The sequence below is a fragment of the Ambystoma mexicanum genome, chromosome 2q (genome assembly GCF_040938575.1).
Source record: "Ambystoma mexicanum isolate Mex_15411 chromosome 2q, UKY_AmexF1_1, whole genome shotgun sequence".
Classification (NCBI taxonomy): Eukaryota; Metazoa; Chordata; class Amphibia; order Caudata; family Ambystomatidae; genus Ambystoma; species Ambystoma mexicanum.
Genome location: NC_090924.1, coordinates 127,447,733 through 127,459,886, shown reverse-complemented (window position 1 = coordinate 127,459,886; position 12,154 = coordinate 127,447,733). Strand labels below are relative to the sequence as shown.

Sequence of the window (12,154 nt, the reverse complement as noted above, 5' to 3'; positions counted from 1 at the left end):
GAGCCAAATGAATGCCCCAGTCGGCACGCTCTGACTGTCTTCACAGGTCTCCTCCTCATCCCGAAGGTTGGTGGCCCATTGACATCAGGGTGGAAGGTGCTTGCGATACACTGTTCCTTCCTTCCTTCCTTCCTTCCTTCCTTCCTTTATTCCTCTTATGCTGTTTATGTAATAAGAGGGGACGATACACAGAAGAGAGAAAGTGGCCCAACACACTAGACTAGCAGTCTTCTGATCAATCTGCAGCTGGCAAGGTGGGGGAGAGCCTTTATTTTGCACCTGCTGGGATCTGCATTGGCAGAAGCTCTGAGGGCTGGGCCTTTCCTTTTGCCTGTAAAAACAAAAAGCAGCCCTCCTCCCTCCAGCCCTGAGAGCATGGGCGTGACACTGGAAAAAGCAGCATCTCCCCTTTGGTAAAGATGACCATTGCACAGCTGCTCACTCAGAGCTCGATCGTGCTCGATCAGGCGAGATATATTTAGGTCACCAGCAAAGTCTGTTCTCTTTTCTTGCGTAGGGTGAGCATTCACAGAGCCCAGCTTCGTTGACAAGAGTGCAAAAGGTGTATACTAAAAGCTTTCTGCTTTACTTGAGCGCCATGGCCGTTATTATATTTTGGCTGCTCCAAGCAATCTCTGTCCAGCCGATGCAAATTTCCAGCTCAAATTTTCCCAGCACTCAAAAAGTCCCTCCTCCCGCCAGCTCTGCTTTCAGGAAGTTCAGCAGAAGCAGTCCAACTTCTGTTCCCACTTCAGAGGAAAAGCTTTCTCGGGCCAGAGAAAGCCAGGGAATCACTGTACCGGCAAGTGCATTTCTTACAACTGGTAATCCCTCAGAACACAGAAATGAAGAAGCTGTATATGAAAATGTATTATTTCTTTGGTACACTAACCTATGTAACTAATATGGACCATTTCAGAGGACGGAGCGGACCCAACTGTGATCCCAGAGACCCAAATACCCAGCAGTAGGGAAAATAAATCCTCTCTGTGCTCTGCAACATTACATACACAAAATGCAAGCGCGTGCATTTTTTTATTGGCCCCATATACAGAATACATGTGAGGATGCTTGCCTTCCCAGTGTATTTCTCAAGCTCTTGAGAGCATATGCTATTTCCATGGGAACGCAAATAAGTTCATACTTTACATTTGTGTGTGACAAAAGGGGAAAAAAACTATTTTGTGTAAAATGCCAGCAGAGAGTGTTTCTGCCCGGTCTCGAACCGGGGACCTTTCGCGTGTGAGGCGAACGTGATAACCACTACACTACAGAAACAGCTGCTTGCTCACCTTTGTAGGGACTGGGAGAACAGGTGCAAAGGGCAGTGCAAGTGGACCTGCTTAAAGACTAATCAAATGCCTTGCGCCTGAAGCTCACACAATCCAGCCTAAAACATACGTCCTATCAAGCATGCGCACATATACAAGTATGCCAGCTGAGGGCCTATGCAGCGTACAGAGGGAAGGACATATTTCCACTTTGAGATCGGACGGCCAAAACTCACAAGCAAATCAAGGAATGTTACTGAGAGCTAACAGAGAACACAAAGTGCTTGTCGCAAGGACATGGCACGCAAAGAGGTTCAGGAAGTGAATTGTTCATCGACTACTGCTTACCGAGAAAACCAGAGAGTCTGTCCAATGAAAATAACATTGAAAAAACAAAAAAAAGGAGCTCAAGTTAACCACCTTGATTGGGCTTGTCCGGGATTTGAACCCGGGACCTCTCGCACCCAAAGCGAGAATCATACCCCTAGACCAACGAGCCACGGTCCTTTGAGCATTTGACGGAATTGTCCTCAGCGTTTGCACCCCCCTTAGGATTCGAGGCCAAGAATGCCTATTCCTGAAGTTTGTTCCTGCCGCTGAAAGCCTTGTCGGTGTATGAGCCAAATGAATGCCCCAGTCGGCACGCTCTGACTGTCTTCACAGGTCTCCTCCTCATCCCGAAGGTTGGTGGCCCATTGACATCAGGGTGGAAGGTGCTTGCGATACACTGTTCCTTCCTTCCTTCCTTCCTTCCTTTATTCCTCTTATGCTGTTTATGTAATAAGAGGGGACGATACACAGAAGAGAGAAAGTGGCCCAACACACTAGACTAGCAGTCTTCTGATCAATCTGCAGCTGGCAAGGTGGGGGAGAGCCTTTATTTTGCACCTGCTGGGATCTGCATTGGCAGAAGCTCTGAGGGCTGGGCCTTTCCTTTTGCCTGTAAAAACAAAAAGCAGCCCTCCTCCCTCCAGCCCTGAGAGCATGGGCGTGACACTGGAAAAAGCAGCATCTCCCCTTTGGTAAAGATGACCATTGCACAGCTGCTCACTCAGAGCTCGATCGTGCTCGATCAGGCGAGATATATTTAGGTCACCAGCAAAGTCTGTTCTCTTTTCTTGCGTAGGGTGAGCATTCACAGAGCCCAGCTTCGTTGACAAGAGTGCAAAAGGTGTATACTAAAAGCTTTCTGCTTTACTTGAGCGGCATGGCCGTTATTATATTTTGGCTGCTCCAAGCAATCTCTGTCCAGCCGATGCAAATTTCCAGCTCAAATTTTCCCAGCACTCAAAAAGTCCCTCCTCCCGCCAGCTCTGCTTTCAGGAAGTTCAGCAGAAGCAGTCCAACTTCTGTTCCCACTTCAGAGGAAAAGCTTTCTCGGGCCAGAGAAAGCCAGGGAATCACTGTACCGGCAAGTGCATTTCTTACAACTGGTAATCCCTCAGAACACAGAAATGAAGAAGCTGTATATGAAAATGTATTATTTCTTTGGTACACTAACCTATGTAACTAATATGGACCATTTCAGAGGACGGAGCGGACCCAACTGTGATCCCAGAGACCCAAATACCCAGCAGTAGGGAAAATAAATCCTCTCTGTGCTCTGCAACATTACATACACAAAATGCAAGCGCGTGCATTTTTTTATTGGCCCCATATACAGAATACATGTGAGGATGCTTGCCTTCCCAGTGTATTTCTCAAGCTCTTGAGAGCATATGCTATTTCCATGGGAACGCAAATAAGTTCATACTTTACATTTGTGTGTGACAAAAGGGGAAAAAAACTATTTTGTGTAAAATGCCAGCAGAGAGTGTTTCTGCCCGGTCTCGAACCGGGGACCGTTCGCGTGTGAGGCGAACGTGATAACCACTACACTACAGAAACAGCTGCTTGCTCACCTTTGTAGGGACTGGGAGAACAGGTGCAAAGGGCAGTGCAAGTGGACCTGCTTAAAGACTAATCAAATGCCTTGCGCCTGAAGCTCACACAATCCAGCCTAAAACATACGTCCTATCAAGCATGCGCACATATACAAGTATGCCAGCTGAGGGCCTATGCAGCGTACAGAGGGAAGGACATATTTCCACTTTGAGATCGGACGGCCAAAACTCACAAGCAAATCAAGGAATGTTACTGAGAGCTAACAGAGAACACAAAGTGCTTGTCGCAAGGACATGGCACGCAAAGAGGTTCAGGAAGTGAATTGTTCATCGACTACTGCTTACCGAGAAAACCAGAGAGTCTGTCCAATGAAAATAACATTGAAAAAACAATAAAAAGGAGCTCAAGTTAACCACCTTGATTGGGCTCGTTCGGGATTTGAACCCGGGACCTCTCGCACCCAAAGCGAGAATCATACCCCTAGACCAACGAGCCACGGTCCTTTGAGCATTTGACGGAATTGTCCTCAGCGTTTGCACCCCCCTTAGGATTCGAGGCCAAGAATGCCTATTCCAGAAGTTTGTTCCTGCCGCTGAAAGCCTTGACGGTGTATGAGCCAAATGAATGCCCCAGTCGGCACGCTCTGACTGTCTTCACAGGTCTCCTCCTCATCCCGAAGGTTGGTGGCCCATTGACATCAGGGTGGAAGGTGCTTGCGATACACTGTTCCTTCCTTCCTTCCTTCCTTCCTTTATTCCTCTTATGCTGTTTATGTAATAAGAGGGGACGATACACAGAAGAGAGAAAGTGGCCCAACACACTAGACTAGCAGTCTTCTGATCAATCTGCAGCTGGCAAGGTGGGGGAGAGCCTTTATTTTGCACCTGCTGGGATCTGCATTGGCAGAAGCTCTGAGGGCTGGGCCTTTCCTTTTGCCTGTAAAAACAAAAAGCAGCCCTCCTCCCTCCAGCCCTGAGAGCATGGGCGTGACACTGGAAAAAGCAGCATCTCCCCTTTGGTAAAGATGACCATTGCACAGCTGCTCACTCAGAGCTCGATCGTGCTCGATCAGGCGAGATATATTTAGGTCACCAGCAAAGTCTGTTCTCTTTTCTTGCGTAGGGTGAGCATTCACAGAGCCCAGCTTCGTTGACAAGAGTGCAAAAGGTGTATACTAAAAGCTTTCTGCTTTACTTGAGCGCCATGGCCGTTATTATATTTTGGCTGCTCCAAGCAATCTCTGTCCAGCCGATGCAAATTTCCAGCTCAAATTTTCCCAGCACTCAAAAAGTCCCTCCTCCCGCCAGCTCTGCTTTCAGGAAGTTCAGCAGAAGCAGTCCAACTTCTGTTCCCACTTCAGAGGAAAAGCTTTCTCGGGCCAGAGAAAGCCAGGGAATCACTGTACCGGCAAGTGCATTTCTTACAACTGGTAATCCCTCAGAACACAGAAATGAAGAAGCTGTATATGAAAATGTATTATTTCTTTGGTACACTAACCTATGTAACTAATATGGACCATTTCAGAGGACGGAGCGGACCCAACTGTGATCCCAGAGACCCAAATACCCAGCAGTAGGGAAAATAAATCCTCTCTGTGCTCTGCAACATTACATATACAAAATGCAAGCGCGTGCATTTTTTTATTGGCCCCATATACAGAATACATGTGAGGATGCTTGCCTTCCCAGTGTATTTCTCAAGCTCTTGAGAGCATATGCTATTTCCATGGGAACGCAAATAAGTTCATACTTTACATTTGTGTGTGACAAAAGGGGAAAAAAACTATTTTGTGTAAAATGCCAGCAGAGAGTGTTTCTGCCCGGTCTCGAACCGGGGACCTTTCGCGTGTGAGGCGAACGTGATAACCACTACACTACAGAAACAGCTGCTTGCTCACCTTTGTAGGGACTGGGAGAACAGGTGCAAAGGGCAGTGCAAGTGGACCTGCTTAAAGACTAATCAAATGCCTTGCGCCTGAAGCTCACACAATCCAGCCTAAAACATACGTCCTATCAAGCATGCGCACATATACAAGTATGCCAGCTGAGGGCCTATGCAGCGTACAGAGGGAAGGACATATTTCCACTTTGAGATCGGACGGCCAAAACTCACAAGCAAATCAAGGAATGTTACTGAGAGCTAACAGAGAACACAAAGTGCTTGTCGCAAGGACATGGCACGCAAAGAGGTTCAGGAAGTGAATTGTTCATCGACTACTGCTTACCGAGAAAACCAGAGAGTCTGTCCAATGAAAATAACATTGAAAAAACAAAAAAAAGGAGCTCAAGTTAACCACCTTGATTGGGCTCGTTCGGGATTTGAACCCGGGACCTCCCGCACCCAAAGCGAGAATCATACCCCTAGACCAACGAGCCACGGTCCTTTGAGCATTTGACGGAATTGTCCTCAGCGTTTGCACCCCCCTTAGGATTCAAGGCCAAGAATGCCTATTCCAGAAGTTTGTTCCTGCCGCTGAAAGCCTTGACGGTGTATGAGCCAAATGAATGCCCCAGTCGGCACGCTCTGACTGTCTTCACAGGTCTCCTCCTCATCCCGAAGGTTGGTGGCCCATTGACATCAGGGTGGAAGGTGCTTGCGATACACTGTTCCTTCCTTCCTTCCTTCCTTCCTTTATTCCTCTTATGCTGTTTATGTAATAAGAGGGGACGATACACAGAAGAGAGAAAGTGGCCCAACACACTAGACTAGCAGTCTTCTGATCAATCTGCAGCTGGCAAGGTGGGGGAGAGCCTTTATTTTGCACCTGCTGGGATCTGCATTGGCAGAAGCTCTGAGGGCTGGGCCTTTCCTTTTGCCTGTAAAAACAAAAAGCAGCCCTCCTCCCTCCAGCCCTGAGAGCATGGGCGTGACACTGGAAAAAGCAGCATCTCCCCTTTGGTAAAGATGACCATTGCACAGCTGCTCACTCAGAGCTCGATCGTGCTCGATCAGGCGAGATATATTTAGGTCACCAGCAAAGTCTGTTCTCTTTTCTTGCGTAGGGTGAGCATTCACAGAGCCCAGCTTCGTTGACAAGAGTGCAAAAGGTGTATACTAAAAGCTTTCTGCTTTACTTGAGCGCCATGGCCGTTATTATATTTTGGCTGCTCCAAGCAATCTCTGTCCAGCCGATGCAAATTTCCAGCTCAAATTTTCCCAGCACTCAAAAAGTCCCTCCTCCCGCCAGCTCTGCTTTCAGGAAGTTCAGCAGAAGCAGTCCAACTTCTGTTCCCACTTCAGAGGAAAAGCTTTCTCGGGCCAGAGAAAGCCAGGGAATCACTGTACCGGCAAGTGCATTTCTTACAACTGGTAATCCCTCAGAACACAGAAATGAAGAAGCTGTATATGAAAATGTATTATTTCTTTGGTACACTAACCTATGTAACTAATATGGACCATTTCAGAGGACGGAGCGGACCCAACTGTGATCCCAGAGACCCAAATACCCAGCAGTAGGGAAAATAAATCCTCTCTGTGCTCTGCAACATTACATATACAAAATGCAAGCGCGTGCATTTTTTTATTGGCCCCATATACAGAATACATGTGAGGATGCTTGCCTTCCCAGTGTATTTCTCAAGCTCTTGAGAGCATATGCTATTTCCATGGGAACGCAAATAAGTTCATACTTTACATTTGTGTGTGACAAAAGGGGAAAAAAACTATTTTGTGTAAAATGCCAGCAGAGAGTGTTTCTGCCCGGTCTCGAACCGGGGACCTTTCGCGTGTGAGGCGAACGTGATAACCACTACACTACAGAAACAGCTGCTTGCTCACCTTTGTAGGGACTGGGAGAACAGGTGCAAAGGGCAGTGCAAGTGGACCTGCTTAAAGACTAATCAAATGCCTTGCGCCTGAAGCTCACACAATCCAGCCTAAAACATACGTCCTATCAAGCATGCGCACATATACAAGTATGCCAGCTGAGGGCCTATGCAGCGTACAGAGGGAAGGACATATTTCCACTTTGAGATCGGACGGCCAAAACTCACAAGCAAATCAAGGAATGTTACTGAGAGCTAACAGAGAACACAAAGTGCTTGTCGCAAGGACATGGCACGCAAAGAGGTTCAGGAAGTGAATTGTTCATCGACTACTGCTTACCGAGAAAACCAGAGAGTCTGTCCAATGAAAATAACATTGAAAAAACAAAAAAAAGGAGCTCAAGTTAACCACCTTGATTGGGCTCGTCCGGGATTTGAACCCGGGACCTCTCGCACCCAAAGCGAGAATCATACCCCTAGACCAACGAGCCACAGCCCTTTGAGCATTTGACGGAATTGTCCTCAGCGTTTGCACCCCCCTTAGGATTCGAGGCCAAGAATGCCTATTCCTGAAGTTTGTTCCTGCCGCTGAAAGCCTTGTCGGTGTATGAGCCAAATGAATGCCCCAGTCGGCACGCTCTGACTGTCTTCACAGGTCTCCTCCTCATCCCGAAGGTTGGTGGCCCATTGACATCAGGGTGGAAGGTGCTTGCGATACACTGTTCCTTCCTTCCTTCCTTCCTTCCTTCCTTTATTCCTCTTATGCTGTTTATGTAATAAGAGGGGACGATACACAGAAGAGAGAAAGTGGCCCAACACACTAGACTAGCAGTCTTCTGATCAATCTTCAGCTGGCAAGGTGGGGGAGAGCCTTTATTTTGCACCTGCTGGGATCTGCATTGGCAGAAGCTCTGAGGGCTGGGCCTTTCCTTTTGCCTGTAAAAACAAAAAGCAGCCCTCCTCCCTCCAGCCCTGAGAGCATGGGCGTGACACTGGAAAAAGCAGCATCTCCCCTTTGGTAAAGATGACCATTGCACAGCTGCTCACTCAGAGCTCGATCGTGCTCGATCAGCGAGATATATTTAGGTCACCAGCAAAGTCTGTTCTCTTTTCTTGCGTAGGGTGAGCATTCACAGAGCCCAGCTTCGTTGACAAGAGTGCAAAAGGTGTATACTAAAAGCTTTCTGCTTTACTTGAGCGCCATGGCCGTTATTATATTTTGGCTGCTCCAAGCAATCTCTGTCCAGCCGATGCAAATTTCCAGCTCAAATTTTCCCAGCACTCAAAAAGTCCCTCCTTCCGCCAGCTCTGCTTTCAGGAAGTTCAGCAGAAGCAGTCCAACTTCTGTTCCCACTTCAGAGGAAAAGCTTTCTCGGGCCAGAGAAAGCCAGGGAATCACTGTACCGGCAAGTGCATTTCTTACAACTGGTAATCCCTCAGAACACAGAAATGAAGAAGCTGTATATGAAAATGTATTATTTCTTTGGTACACTAACCTATGTAACTAATATGGACCATTTCAGAGGACGGAGCGGACCCAACTGTGATCCCAGAGACCCAAATACCCAGCAGTAGGGAAAATAAATCCTCTCTGTGCTCTGCAACATTACATACACAAAATGCAAGCGCGTGCATTTTTTTATTGGCCCCATATACAGAATACATGTGAGGATGCTTGCCTTCCCAGTGTATTTCTCAAGCTCTTGAGAGCATATGCTATTTCCATGGGAACGCAAATAAGTTCATACTTTACATTTGTGTGTGACAAAAGGGGAAAAAAACTATTTTGTGTAAAATGCCAGCAGAGAGTGTTTCTGCCCGGTCTCGAACCGGGGACCTTTCGCGTGTGAGGCGAACGTGATAACCACTACACTACAGAAACAGCTGCTTGCTCACCTTTGTAGGGACTGGGAGAACAGGTGCAAAGGGCAGTGCAAGTGGACCTGCTTAAAGACTAATCAAATGCCTTGCGCCTGAAGCTCACACAATCCAGCCTAAAACATACGTCCTATCAAGCATGCGCACATATACAAGTATGCCAGCTGAGGGCCTATGCAGCGTACAGAGGGAAGGACATATTTCCACTTTGAGATCGGACGGCCAAAACTCACAAGCAAATCAAGGAATGTTACTGAGAGCTAACAGAGAACACAAAGTGCTTGTCGCAAGGACATGGCACGCAAAGAGGTTCGGGAAGTGAATTGTTCATCGACTACTGCTTACCGAGAAAACCAGAGAGTCTGTCCAATGAAAATAACATTGAAAAAACAAAAAAAAGGAGCTCAAGTTAACCACCTTGATTGGGCTCGTCCGGGATTTGAACCCGGGACCTCTCGCACCCAAAGCGAGAATCATACCCCTAGACCAACGAGCCACGGTCCTTTGAGCATTTGACGGAATTGTCCTCAGCGTTTGCACCCCCCTTAGGATTCGAGGCCAAGAATGCCTATTCCTGAAGTTTGTTCCTGCCGCTGAAAGCCTTGTCGGTGTATGAGCCAAATGAATGCCCCAGTCGGCACGCTCTGACTGTCTTCACAGGTCTCCTCCTCATCCCGAAGGTTGGTGGCCCATTGACATCAGGGTGGAAGGTGCTTGCGATACACTGTTCCTTTCTTCCTTCCTTCCTTCCTTCCTTTATTCCTCTTATGCTGTTTATGTAATAAGAGGGGACGATACACAGAAGAGAGAAAGTGGCCCAACACACTAGACTAGCAGTCTTCTGATCAATCTGCAGCTGGCAAGGTGGGGGAGAGCCTTTATTTTGCACCTGCTGGGATCTGCATTGGCAGAAGCTCTGAGGGCTGGGCCTTTCCTTTTGCCTGTAAAAACAAAAAGCAGCCCTCCTCCCTCCAGCCCTGAGAGCATGGGCGTGACACTGGAAAAAGCAGCATCTCCCCTTTGGTAAAGATGACCATTGCACAGCTGCTCACTCAGAGCTCGATCGTGCTCGATCAGCGAGATATATTTAGGTCACCAGCAAAGTCTGTTCTCTTTTCTTGCGTAGGGTGAGCATTCACAGAGCCCAGCTTCGTTGACAAGAGTGCAAAAGGTGTATACTAAAAGCTTTCTGCTTTACTTGAGCGCCATGGCCGTTATTATATTTTGGCTGCTCCAAGCAATCTCTGTCCAGCCGATGCAAATTTCCAGCTCAAATTTTCCCAGCACTCAAAAAGTCCCTCCTCCCGCCAGCTCTGCTTTCAGGAAGTTCAGCAGAAGCAGTCCAACTTCTGTTCCCACTTCAGAGGAAAAGCTTTCTCGGGCCAGAGAAAGCCAGGGAATCACTGTACCGGCAAGTGCATTTCTTACAACTGGTAATCCCTCAGAACACAGAAATGAAGAAGCTGTATATGAAAATGTATTATTTCTTTGGTACACTAACCTATGTAACTAATATGGACCATTTCAGAGGACGGAGCGGACCCAACTGTGATCCCAGAGACCCAAATACCCAGCAGTAGGGAAAATAAATCCTCTCTGTGCTCTGCAACATTACATACACAAAATGCAAGCGCGTGCATTTTTTTATTGGCCCCATATACAGAATACATGTGAGGATGCTTGCCTTCCCAGTGTATTTCTCAAGCTCTTGAGAGCATATGCTATTTCCATGGGAACGCAAATAAGTTCATACTTTACATTTGTGTGTGACAAAAGGGGAAAAAAACTATTTTGTGTAAAATGCCAGCAGAGAGTGTTTCTGCCCGGTCTCGAACCGGGGACCTTTCGCGTGTGAAGCGAACGTGATAACCACTACACTACAGAAACAGCTGCTTGCTCACCTTTGTAGGGACTGGGAGAACAGGTGCAAAGGGCAGTGCAAGTGGACCTGCTTAAAGACTAATCAAATGCCTTGCGCCTGAAGCTCACACAATCCAGCCTAAAACATACGTCCTATCAAGCATGCGCACATATACAAGTATGCCAGCTGAGGGCCTATGCAGCGTACAGAGGGAAGGACATATTTCCACTTTGAGATCGGACGGCCAAAACTCACAAGCAAATCAAGGAATGTTACTGAGAGCTAACAGAGAACACAAAGTGCTTGTCGCAAGGACATGGCACGCAAAGAGGTTCAGGAAGTGAATTGTTCATCGACTACTGCTTACCGAGAAAACCAGAGAGTCTGTCCAATGAAAATAACATTGAAAAAACAAAAAAAAGGAGCTCAAGTTAACCACCTTGATTGGGCTCGTCCGGGATTTGAACCCGGGACCTCTCGCACCCAAAGCGAGAATCATACCCCTAGACCAACGAGCCACGGTCCTTTGAGCATTTGACGGAATTGTCCTCAGCGTTTGCACCCCCCTTAGGATTCGAGGCCAAGAATGCCTATTCCTGAAGTTTGTTCCTGCCGCTGAAAGCCTTGTCGGTGTATGAGCCAAATGAATGCCCCAGTCGGCACGCTCTGACTGTCTTCACAGGTCTCCTCCTCATCCCGAAGGTTGGTGGCCCATTGACATCAGGGTGAAAGGTGCTTGCGATACACTGTTCCTTCCTTCCTTTATTCCTCTTATGCTATTTATGTAATAAGAGGGGACGATACACAGAAGAGAGAAAGTGGCCCAACACACTAGACTAGCAGTCTTCTGATCAATCTGCAGCTGGCAAGGTGGGGGAGAGCCTTTATTTTGCACCTGCTGGGATCTGCATTGGCAGAAGCTCTGAGGGCTGGGCCTTTCCTTTTGCCTGTAAAAACAAAAAGCAGCCCTCCTCCCTCCAGCCCTGAGAGCATGGGCGTGACACTGGAAAAAGCAGCATCTCCCCTTTGGTAAAGATGACCATTGCACAGCTGCTCACTCAGAGCTCGATCGTGCTCGATCAGCGAGATATATTTAGGTCACCAGCAAAGTCTGTTCTCTTTTCTTGCGTAGGGTGAGCATTCACAGAGCCCAGCTTCGTTGACAAGAGTGCAAAAGGTGTATACTAAAAGCTTTCTGCTTTACTTGAGCGCCATGGCCGTTATTATATTTTGGCTGCTCCAAGCAATCTCTGTCCAGCCGATGCAAATTTCCAGCTCAAATTTTCCCAGCACTCAAAAAGTCCCTCCTCCCGCCAGCTCTGCTTTCAGGAAGTTCAGCAGAAGCAGTCCAACTTCTGTTCCCACTTCAGAGGAAAAGCTTTCTCGGGCCAGAGAAAGCCAGGGAATCACTGTACCGGCAAGTGCATTTCTTACAACTGGTAATCCCTCAGAACACAGAAATGAAGAAGCTGTATATGAAAATGTATTATTTCTTT

At 47.5% G+C, this 12,154-nt stretch overlaps 11 non-coding genes across 11 annotated transcripts; all 11 read right to left on the bottom strand.

Annotated features, from left to right (window-relative positions):
* Window positions 1-1,205: 1,205 nt before the first annotated feature.
* TRNAV-CAC (transfer RNA valine (anticodon CAC)) lies at window positions 1,206-1,278 on the bottom strand. Its single transcript has one exon. It is a non-coding gene; the product is annotated as a tRNA-Val (tRNA).
* Window positions 1,279-1,698: 420 nt separating this feature from the next.
* TRNAP-UGG (transfer RNA proline (anticodon UGG)) lies at window positions 1,699-1,770 on the bottom strand. Its single transcript has one exon. It is a non-coding gene; the product is annotated as a tRNA-Pro (tRNA).
* Window positions 1,771-3,085: 1,315 nt separating this feature from the next.
* Window positions 3,086-3,158, bottom strand: TRNAV-CAC (transfer RNA valine (anticodon CAC)). The gene has a single exon. It is a non-coding gene; the product is annotated as a tRNA-Val (tRNA).
* A 420-nt stretch (window positions 3,159-3,578) lies between these two features.
* Window positions 3,579-3,650, bottom strand: TRNAP-UGG (transfer RNA proline (anticodon UGG)). The gene has a single exon. It is a non-coding gene; the product is annotated as a tRNA-Pro (tRNA).
* A 1,315-nt stretch (window positions 3,651-4,965) lies between these two features.
* TRNAV-CAC (transfer RNA valine (anticodon CAC)) lies at window positions 4,966-5,038 on the bottom strand. Its single transcript has one exon. It is a non-coding gene; the product is annotated as a tRNA-Val (tRNA).
* A 1,807-nt stretch (window positions 5,039-6,845) lies between these two features.
* On the bottom strand, window positions 6,846-6,918 carry TRNAV-CAC (transfer RNA valine (anticodon CAC)). The gene has a single exon. It is a non-coding gene; the product is annotated as a tRNA-Val (tRNA).
* A 420-nt stretch (window positions 6,919-7,338) lies between these two features.
* Window positions 7,339-7,410, bottom strand: TRNAP-UGG (transfer RNA proline (anticodon UGG)). Its single transcript has one exon. It is a non-coding gene; the product is annotated as a tRNA-Pro (tRNA).
* A 1,318-nt stretch (window positions 7,411-8,728) lies between these two features.
* Window positions 8,729-8,801, bottom strand: TRNAV-CAC (transfer RNA valine (anticodon CAC)). The gene has a single exon. It is a non-coding gene; the product is annotated as a tRNA-Val (tRNA).
* A 420-nt stretch (window positions 8,802-9,221) lies between these two features.
* TRNAP-UGG (transfer RNA proline (anticodon UGG)) lies at window positions 9,222-9,293 on the bottom strand. Its single transcript has one exon. It is a non-coding gene; the product is annotated as a tRNA-Pro (tRNA).
* Window positions 9,294-10,611: 1,318 nt separating this feature from the next.
* Window positions 10,612-10,684, bottom strand: TRNAV-CAC (transfer RNA valine (anticodon CAC)). The gene has a single exon. It is a non-coding gene; the product is annotated as a tRNA-Val (tRNA).
* Window positions 10,685-11,104: 420 nt separating this feature from the next.
* Window positions 11,105-11,176, bottom strand: TRNAP-UGG (transfer RNA proline (anticodon UGG)). The gene has a single exon. It is a non-coding gene; the product is annotated as a tRNA-Pro (tRNA).
* Window positions 11,177-12,154: the final 978 nt, after the last annotated feature.